This window comes from Schistocerca cancellata, chromosome 1 (assembly GCF_023864275.1).
Source record: "Schistocerca cancellata isolate TAMUIC-IGC-003103 chromosome 1, iqSchCanc2.1, whole genome shotgun sequence".
NCBI classification, from domain to species: Eukaryota; Metazoa; Arthropoda; class Insecta; order Orthoptera; family Acrididae; genus Schistocerca; species Schistocerca cancellata.
The window spans coordinates 100,753,609-100,764,861 of record NC_064626.1 but is presented as its reverse complement, the minus strand read 5'-3'; the positions used below and the strand labels follow the sequence as shown (position 1 = coordinate 100,764,861).

At 42.3% G+C, this 11,253-nt stretch overlaps 1 pseudogene; it reads left to right on the top strand.

The window, feature by feature from the left end:
* The first annotated feature begins 10,342 nt into the window (after window positions 1–10,342).
* LOC126100539 (5S ribosomal RNA) lies at window positions 10,343–10,460 on the top strand (annotated as a pseudogene).
* Window positions 10,461–11,253: the final 793 nt, after the last annotated feature.

The window sequence follows — 11,253 nt, the reverse complement described above, 5'->3', positions numbered from 1 at the left end:
GCTAGGTGTTGCAGGTGGCTGGCTGCGGCCCCTCGGCTGCCGTTGCTCGCGAGATACGGCTCCTGCGGGGCTGGCAACCCGCGCCGCAGCCGCAGCCGCCGTCGCTCCACACGGCTGATGCCGTCGTAAAGCCGCGCCCGCGGATTTACACGTGGCCCCGTCTGGCTTCCCGCTGGGAGCTCCTCTGCGGCCAGACCTGACGACGCCGGCTCCGCCGCGGGCCACCAGCTAAATCAATCCGCAGACGGATCTCACTGCCGCCGGCAAAGCACCGCTACGGGGCGGGACAGGCCGTAGGCAAATGGCGCGCACTCTGTCTTCTCCCGCTGCCGCGCAGATGGATGGCTCAACAGGAGTCGTAAAACTGCTGCAGAGACAGTAGAACCTGGCTAAAATAGGGTCTGAGACTTATATACTCTACGCTTCTTTGTAAGAGAGCTAATTAGTCAGTACCAGAACTTCTGTGCATAGCAGAAATTACGCGGCGCCATAATTAGGCACTGGAGACCCATCGCACATCGTTTGAAGGCTCAGTCAGTAGATTGACGTATTCCATTGGCGAAACAGTCCCCCAACAATTTTGGGCTTGTAACTTTTAAAAGGAATAATGTTGCCGGCATTGCTGTGCGTATATACAACAGAGGGTGACTCTGATGCGGGTACGTAAGCACCGACATTTAGACATGGTTAATACGTCATCAGCAAATAAGCATTATAATTAACACCGTGTTAAGTAATTTCCTCCTTACGCCTCTTCAAGCGTAAGTAATTACATCTAATAGAAATGTAGAGCAGCTGTACAGTAGGAACCACATCTGGAGAGGGAGCTGACTGCTTTGGAAAAGAGTATGAAGTAATACGAGAAGATAAGCATCTAAGTTGGTGGATAGAATACAGCAAGAAATAGGGATCAGGAGAGCATGGATGGGATTCACAATGATGCACAAATATTTGTTCGCAGTTAGTCGGAAGAAAAAATACCAGCTGTATCCCGAAAGGGAGTCTACGTTGAAGACAACGAGTAAATCTCCTCTCCTGCTGAATGCAGAATGTTTTGAATGGGACGCAGGTTATTGAGAGGCTTGTTCCAGAGCTGCATGGCTTAAGTAAAGAAGGAGATGGGGAAGGTTTTGTGTAGGCATTCAGAAAAGAAAATTCGGAATATTATTGGTGGGATTCATCGACAACATCGCTGGCCTCAGTGAAACTGAAGAAGAATGCAGGAAATACAGAGTAGAATAAATAGTTGACTTAATACAGTGCGTGAACTTCCAGTAAACGGTACAAAGTTGAAAGTAGTAAGAGATGGCTTTAATTCGAGGATAATATTTCTGAGGATTTACATTTTCGTTAAGTGTCTGGCAAATGGTGCTGTAGAGGGCTGTTGGAGATTAGGTAGACTCACAAAAACAAGGAGATTCTTTGCAGAAACCGCGAGTAGAGGAACATGTGACAAACACTGACGACATTAAGGGACTGGATGACAGGACATGGGCTAAGATATCGTAGAATAACTTCCATGTTACTAGAGGAAATTGAAGAAATGTATGAACACCTCGTGCTGTCTTACAATACATTTATTCACTACCAGTTTCAATCATGGACCCCCTTCACAGTGGAAAAATATCTATTGCAACAACTTCACATGGCTCGTACTCTATTCAACTAGGAAATTACACACCACTGCTGACTTTAAAACGTAAGAAGTCACCAATGGCGTCTACTTTCTTGGTTAAATAGCATCTATGCCATGTGATGTTATAATAGATATTTTTCACTGTGAAGATGGTCCATGATCGAAACCATTAAGGTCAAGAAATATATTGTGAGACAGCACACTGAGTATCATACAGCACAGTGAATATCATACATTTCTCCAAGTACATCGACGTTTTGACACATGCCTGAAAAAAATTGTTACTTGAGAAGTCTGTAAAAAGAAAACAGGGTATCTCTCCGCCTATTCCTTGAGGGCTTTTGAGAAACTGTTACCTGAAAATGTTCATTGATCAACTTTTTGTTTTCATAGCATTCATTTTAAGACTCGGATATGAGATAATTGTAGTACTGGACGAAAGTCGTCATCCATACGTAACATGGCAGTTGGCTTTTAGATACAACTATATACTCAAATACAACGAGGAAGTCAGTGAACCAGGGACTGAACTCTGCCGCATGCTTCCACGATGATTTCTGAGTTCACAGACGACTCGTCGATATATAGTTGTTTAAAGTAGCAGCTGAACCATACCGTTTGAGAAACTCAGCTGTTTCATTTAGTTAAATAGTCTATCGAAATAATAACAAAAGCCTTGCTGAAATCAAGAAAGGTGAAATTCCTTGGCAATTTTGATGTTGTGACTTTCTTCCGTTAATGCAGTTGCTGTGTTATGGCGTTTCAAGATGTTTATCTACGATGTTATGAGTTTCAAGGTAATTCGTCACCTGTTCCTGAGCAACTTACCACTAGGCATTCGCTGTGGCTGGTATATGCTGATCAGTATACAGTCGCCTGTTGATTTGGAACTTCTTTAAGTATTATCGTAAATATAATAAACCTTTCATCATAATTTAATTCTATTTTGTCCTACCATTCGATAATTTTTTGTTTCCTCTTTCATTCCACTGGCGTATTCTTTGATTCAAAGATTGTTCGAACCGCCTGTCATTCAACAAATGCGATATCGTGATTAAGTGAAAACTGTTGATTCATTCAACACACAAAACAGAGTTTTCCCAACTTCTGAAACGGCACTAATACCCTTATTTGCATTATTATCTCACAAATTAGCTGTCTTAATATCTCTGGAACTTACACACTATTCTTAATAGGTCGAATTAATTTCGTTGTCTAAACATGTTTATCTACCCACTTCTTATTTACTTGCGCTCCCTTAAATAATCATTTGTTTGTTCACTTGTTTGAATACTGCACGAATTATACGAAGTCCTTTGTTGTTATTATCGATCAATTTTATATTTTCCTGTGTGCTTCAAGTTTGTTTCATATTCTTCTTGGGAGAGTGTGCTTGTAATTCATTAGAGCCCTGTTTAAAAGAATCATTACCTAGAGTGTGTCAACTGTAGCTTCTGATACAGAAGTAAGTCTGTAAAATTGGACTGCTGTTTCTCTGATTGTTTAGAGGCAGATTTCGAACGCGTACAGTGAAATACATATACTGGCAAACTAATAGTGATACACCACATAAATATCAGTAATGCCTCGGAGACACTACATATGGCAACTTGTCTAATTTGGGGACTTTACCTATGGATTGATAATCATTGTCCTTATGGACACATTAACATACGTTATGTGTTTTTCCTCAAATGTGGAGACGTACAGTAGATGGCTGGTCAACATTATATGTAGATAGTATCCTACTTAACAGTAAACATAAGACAACACATTTACATTAATACTAATTTATTACATGGTTTAATATTGTTTGAATATCGACTACAAGCATTGTCTTAAATCTGAGTTCACAGATTTTTCTCCACCCGATTTCCGGCCTCGATCAGCAGTAGTAATCCACTTTTCAAATAAAAAGTCAGTCCTTGTTGCAGGCATTTATTATTAAAATTGACGCGTTTCGTGCAAGTGGCGCATCTTTAGAATTGCTATAAATTAACAATAGTGTATGTATTACATAAAGTTGTGGTCTGGGGTCTATTCAGCCAATTCTAAGTAAACCTGCAAACTGAGTTCACAGTGTTCGATAAATATCACAAATAAGACAAACAGTGAAATTTTTGTGACAGCTAAGTACTGTTGTGACAAACAGCGAATTTTTTGTGATGCCTATGTACTGTGTGAATTATAATACGTTTATGCTTGTCTACGAATCACAGTATTGTGAAGAACCGACAATGTATTGATAAGCTGGAACCGGAATGGGATCAGTTCTCCATTGGGTACACGGCGTTAATGAATGAGAAATTTTACAGTGAACTCTTCGATGAGAATTAAAAGAGTCTCTATCTTGTGGTTGTTGCTTACTTGTAGCGAGTTCTGCTTATTGCCTTCTCGCATCTTCAGTTTACCAATAGATCAGAGGAGCCAGTCAATTACAGCTGCTTTTTACGTCATGAAAATATTTGCCAATTCTATACAGTCAAATTTTAAAAATGCTACTTACGTCATTCGGAAGTGATTTACTCGTCCACCTCTAGTATTTTATTAAAATCATTCTTCGAAATTACTGTAAGACTTATAATCAGGATATAGGTTGTAGTTAGAAATTATGACCCCAGACGATATCGTATGCTGAATGCAATGCAGAGCGGATGGAGAATCGTTTTTAGAATTCCACAAACGGATTGTATAAGTACGTTATCGGACGATGGTCCTCTCCAGAGAGTGAATTAATATTCGATTTATCTTCCGAGCGGGGCGGAAGCCGTTCATGCAAATGGGAAATGATTCCACTATTATAATTCCTCCACCACGCCGCTTCGACATAAAAAGGAAATTAATTTAATTTCCTGTCGAGCCCTTTGCGACAGAAACTGGAAGGCTTCCTCTGATTGATGGATGAGCAATTAAAATATTTACCGACGGTAATATCGTCGGAGGAGCGGCCCGGCGCCGGAGCTGAGATCGGCCTTAAAAGCGTGGGCCGCCGCCATCCAGCCAGAGATGGCGGCGGCGGTGATTATTTATTCAGGCGCAGCGGCGAGGAGCGCGAGGCGGGCTTAAAAATAAATACATCAGACGTCGGCCGTTATTTATGGCTGCGCGGGGTTAATTTTCGCAGCACCTGCCGTTTAGCTGACGTTCGGCTGCCGTAGCGAGCGCCGTCGCCGGTGCCCTAGTGCAGCCAGCTCCTGGCGCACGTCCACACACGCGTCGCCGTCCCGCACGGTGGCCGTGCGTCGCGGGAGATATAAATAGGCGCGTCGCGGAAGCACGGCTGCGAAGTGTGGACAAATGGACGCGAACGGGAGGACGTGTGGCGGAACTGCACTTGCGTCATGCGAGCAGTGCAGGCCAACAGATACATGGGTGTCTGCTGAACGTCCGCTGAATGCCAAAGCATTGCACAATCGCTGGCTTCTGCGTCAGAACGTTGTATCCGATCGAAGTCTGTAGAACATGGGTTTGCGAAACAGTCCTGCAAGCCCTTTCCCCTTTGATCACAAACGCTATAATGTTTTCGATGTGTAATTGGTATGCATACGACAGCATGCGTACTTCATAATCTCCAAAACGTCGAGCATAAAAACGGAATTTTCCGGCGCTCACACCTTGCGTTATAGAGGTGGTAAAAAGGTAAGGTCAAGTATTTTGGATAGCTTTGAGCTAGGGACCATTTCTGTACCTAGGAGAACGATAGTCTTTTTGTACTATAGCAATATGAATACTACAAACTTCCTCCCGCAAAGGTAAATGGAGAAAATTTGTTGGTTATTTTTGCATTTGATGTGGGCTCGATGGGACATATGGAGCCACCATTAGCTCATGGGCGGTTCCCCGAACAATTCCGAAAAAAAGGAGTTTTACGATGTTTTCGTCGTCAAAAAAGGAAAGTAAACGAGTATATCAAGACGAATGTGCGCAGGAAACGACTGAAAGTTTTACGATAATTCCTAAAATCAATATCTCTAACTATTTTAAAATGTTTCTTCATACCTTCATCGCGAAATCTAAAGAAAAGCAACCATGGCAGATTATTTAAATTTTATCGGTATATTCTTAGACATGTGTTCAAAAATCTTTATCCGTTGTCGAGAAATTCCTTCAAAAGCTAGGTTTTTTTTTTTTTTATTTTCTTCATAAATTTGTTCCTTTCCGAGATACAGTGGTTAAGTTACACTCCTTGTTCACATACAACATACAGGTAAAATCCGGTGTGACATGAAAACATAGTTCATAAAGTAACGTAGCCAGGAGAAATATGCTATAAAGTGTCTCCGTTATCATCTGGGGATCCCATGTTGTACTAGACTTTCTGATGCACATGCAAAATCTTTTACACGTAAAATGCTGACTGAGGTATAAAATTAGTTTTGTATTATTTAAATTTCAAATAACTAAACTATCGAAATGTTACCGACCAACGCTGCTGCAGCGGGCCAAAAAAGTGAATCAGTGGGAAAACACTCTTATCGAGGCACAAAAAATGCCAGTAAGTTCCCGTTTCTTTAAAAGACTCTCACTGAAAAGTGAGGTACCAACTGCTTCATTCTACATTCCTCAGCAACTTTAAAAATTTCCCGAAAATTCTGGAATGCGAACAATTCGAGCTTTCTTGTGGTGAAAGAGAAGAAGACAGTGACAGTGGCAGTGACAGGGACGGGAAAGTAATAAATACTGGAAGACGGTATATAGCGGTTGTGTTGTAGAGCGAGCGAAGGAGACAATGGCAGTGTTACAGAAAGAGAAGGACGCATTCGCAGTGGAACATAGTTTACAGTGACAGGACAGTGCTAGGGGAAGAGTGGAGGAGATAGTGCCAGGATTGGATGATTAAAGAGAAGTGGAAAGTGAGAGTGGGTGAGAGCAGGTAATAATGAGAGACAGAGTATAAGACAATGACAACGAGGGAAATAGTGATAGAAGAGACAGCAGCAGTAAGGAGGATGGAATGAGGCATTAGGAGTAAAAGCGACCAAGGGGGAGACAGAGACAGTGGAGGAGATCGTAGAAGTAGGAAATAGCGTAAGAGACTGTGACTGTGACACAGCAGACAATGACATCAAGAGATAATGACAGTGATGTGAATGAACGGCTTACAGGAATGGACTTCTGTGTGTGAGTGGATTAAAGTTAGGGCAGCTTATGGGAATCTGAGGTGAGGTGCATGTCAAGGAAAGTGAAAATATGTTCAAATGGTTTAAATGGCTCTGAGCACTATGGTACTCAACACCTTAGGTCATAACTCCCCTAGAACTTAGAACTACTTAAACCGAACTAACCTAAGGACATCACACACACCCATGGCCGAGGCAGGATTCGAACCTGCGACCGTAGCAGCCTCGCGGTTCCGGACTGCAGCGCCAGAACCGCACGGCCACCGCGGCCGGCCTGAGAATATATGTGCTGAAGGAAAAGTGAGGCGACTGGTACCCAGCTTTTCAGTAAGGAAGTGTTAAATAAATAGAAATATTTCCGCGTTTTTTTTCTTTTTTTTTTTTTTTGCTCCGGCAGGAACATTTTTTCGCCGGTAATTCCATTTCAGGAGTGAAAACCGATAAACTTTATTTGTTCTTTTTTTTTTTAATATTTCGCCTGCATGCTTGCAGCAATGTTCAGAGTGAGCCGACTGACACTACAGTACGCAACAGTACTTGCTCCGTCGTTTTAAGGCACACGAAACATCAGCACCGACATTGATCAGCGGCAGAGAATTGCGGAAGCTGTTAAACCTTGTAGCACTTTTCAGACTTTCGCCTCTAGGCAGCCTTGTAATAGAAGTTTAATATAAGAAGTGCGGTCAATAAGTACAGAAACAAAAATCGAATGGCTCTGAGCACTATGGGACTTAACATCTGGGGTCATCAGTCCCTATGACTTAGAACTATTTAGACCCAACTAACCTAAGGACATCACACACATCCATACCCGAGGCATGATTAGAACCTGAGACCGTATTAGTCGCGCGGTTCCAGACGGAAACGCCTAAAACAGCTCGGCCACAGCGGCCGGCAGTACAGCAACACATTTATCTTGAAAGCAACTAAGTTTTATTCAAAATTCTAGTACACCATATTATTCTCCACTCTTTCCATTAAAGATCCCTATTTTTCAACACAATCTCTGACCAATACGTCGGCCTTACGTTACATTACTGGACAGGCTTTTATGCCATCATGGTAGAGCTCTACTGGTCGACTTCGGATCCAACATCTTGTTGCAATAATAACCTCCCATCATCCACGTACTACTTCCAGCGGAGTGCATCGTTCAGTGGGTCAGATGAAAGTCAGATTGTGCGAGATCTGGGGTATTGGCTGGATAAGGAAGGACAGTCGAGTGAAGCTTTTTGAGTTCCTCTCCGGTGTGAGAGTCTTTGCGTTGTCATGCAGAAGGAGAAGTTCGTTTGTATTTATGATGCGAGGAACACGACGAAGTCGTTTCTTCAGTTTTCTTGAGCACAATACAATTTACAGCCGACCGTTGCACAATGAAGTAGAGTATTAAACAGAAGACCGCCACTATAGCTTTACCAGCAAAGGGTGCAGCCTTCGGAGGGGAGGTGGTGTGGCGCCACTTCATGGTTTGCCGTTTTGACTCCGGTGCGATGTGATGAAAATATGTTTCACCGTCTATTACGATGTTCGACAAAAATTGTCACCATCAGCCACATAACGAGCAAGCATTTCCATAAAGACGGTCCTTCGGTGCCCTTTATGATATTCTGTTGGGCGGCGAGGAACTATGCGGGCACACACCTCTGAGTATGCCAACGGGTGGACGAGTATGTCAGCGCCACCAACGGAGATGACCATGACCAGTTGTGTGGCGAGGTCTTTGTGATGAGAATGAGAGTGTCCGCACGCTTCAACATCGCAGGAACCGCAGCTGTATGCCGACACACGGGAGATCGAACAGGTTTGCGTGCCTTTGTTCTGATGATGACAGACGCCTCGCCTAACTGTTGGCTGTGCTTCTGATCGCTACCAGGTTTCCATAGGCATTCTGCAAGCATCTGTGAGTATCTGCAGTGTTCTAATTTTCCGCTAAAAGAAACTCCATGACAGCTCTCTACCGCTCCGTTACACACGCCTTTTTCAAGGCTGCGTATAGCGCCGATACCCATCGGAACTTCATGAAACTGAAGGGGCTGAAGCGGGAGTATATCACGATGTTTCACAACAAATACCCCATTTTTGAACCGAAATAAGCCGAGGAAGAAAGTCTTACATTACTTATTGAACTCCTCTTCTATTTAAATAATGTCATTCAATTTTATCTCATGTAGTCTTTTTCCCAAATTGCAATGTTACCCTGAAAAATTAGGCTTTTTAGAAAAGTTAAAACATGTTCCAAAGAACGAAAACGTAGTGTACCTAGGAAAAAATATTCAACTGTATTTTAAAAGCGTTATAATTTGGAAAATGTAGTCAATACAGTGTTTAATAGCGTGTCTTTTACATTATTACTCTATTACACCGCAATAATGAATAAACGAAACAAATTAAGCGGATGTATAACAAAAACCAGTTACAAGTTAGATTTTTTTTTAAATAGAAAGTATGGGAAACTCAAAAAACAGGTAAATTAATTAACACATTAAAGAAACTCATTTAATTTGCAAGTGCCACATCTTCCATGATGAAAAACCTTCTTTTGTTCCAAGGTAGAAGACGGGTACACGATGGATGAAGTATGATTTAACTATCCACATGCTGTACAGTGTGTTCGGAAATTCACATTACAGACTTCCAGAACTTGTATAGGGGACTGAGTATAGAATATTTTTAATACGTACCGTTTCCGTTCTATGGCGATATAAATTCAGATATGTTGCACGTCCATATCTACAGAGGGAAAGAGAAAAGTCTCACTGTTTCTTGTTTTGGCGTGCAATAGGGTAGACAGGATGACGTGTACAACTTCTTGTGAGGTCGTATGCAAAGTTACGCAAAGTTAAATTTACGAGACTCCTGCAGAGACAGAAGACTACTTGCTGCCACGAGTTCTTGCCGGTGCACTACAAATGAAAGACACACTAAGTGTGATCGATAGTGCGTAACAGAACACACTTCGTAGGTACAATGTCGGTAATGAGGTTGGCGGTCCCCTCAGCGAGCCTCTGTTGTAATGCTTCAGTGCTGTTCTGTACATACAATATTGTGGCCTAATTTGTTCTGGAATAATGTAAACTCATAATGTTTAAGGGTTAATACATAAAAATGTGCTAAAGTGGTAAATGGATGTTTCGTTGTGTTTCGAATTCTTAACTAATAACCGTAATGCGTCTCGGCTAATCCAATTCCTGAAGCAGAAGTACATGAATTGAACATTTGAACTGACACAGTTATAGAACGGAAACGGTACGTTTTCAGACATGGGTTCTTGCTTAAAATACTATGTACTCACTACCCTCTACAACTCCTAGAAGTCTATAACGGAAGCTTCCGAACTCCCTGTATAAACAGTTGTAAACACTCATGCAATCAGTTTACGCACCATAACACACTGTGCCAGAAGAGTTAATAATATTTTCGAAACACCTTTAATACAGCACTGAAATGTGAACGCGAAATACTTACAATACTGCACAAAAAACAACTTTGTGTCCAACAACACGAACTGTACAAAAGGGGGGAAACTGCCTATGGCGGTCTCTAGTGCGACTTATTAATGTGGTTCCGAAATATTACTAGACTGAAGGCCAACGGTCTTGCCGCAGTGGTAACACCGGTTCCCGTCAGATCACCGATGATAAGCGCTGTCGGGCTGAGCTAGCACTTGGATGGGCGACCCTCCGGTCTGCCGAGCGCTGTTGGCAAGTGGGGGGCAATCAGCCCTTGTGAGGCAAACTGAGGAGTTACTTCATTGAAAGGTAGCGGCTCCAGTCTCGGGAACTGACATACGGCCAGGAGAGTGGTGTGCTGACCACATGCCCCTCCATATCCGCATCCAGTGAAGCCTATGGGCTGAGGATGACGCGGCGGCCAGTCACTACCGTTGGTCCTTCAAGGCCTGTTAGGGAGGTGTTTAGTTTTAGATTTAGTAGACTGAAGTACCGACCAAGGAACATCGTGTATTCCTAGTGCAAGTAAGCTGTTTAGGTTTTTATGTTGGTAACGTCACCTAGCGCTCTGTGTGAAAATCACTGAGTGTGCTGTGTGCAGTCTGCGGCTGGTTGGCATTGTTGAAATATTCGCCATTGTAGTGTTGGGCAGCTGGATGTGAACAGCACGTAGCATTGCGTAGTTGGAGGTGAGCCGTCAGCAGTGGTGGATGTGGGAAGAGAAATGGCAGAATTTTGAGTGTATATTAGGAACTGATATATATATATATATATATATATATATATATATATATATATATATAATGACTTTGGAACATTATTAAGGTAAATACATTGTTTGTTCTCTATCAAAATCTTTCATTTGCTGACTATTCCTATCAGTAGTTAGTGCCTTCAGTAGTTAGAATCTTTTATTTAGCTGGCAGTAGTGGCGCTCGCTGTATTGCAGTAGTTAGAGTAACGAAGATTTTTGTGAGGTAAGTGGTTTGTGAAAGGTATAGGCTAATGTTAGTCAGGGCCACTCTCTTGTAGGGATTTTTGAAATTCA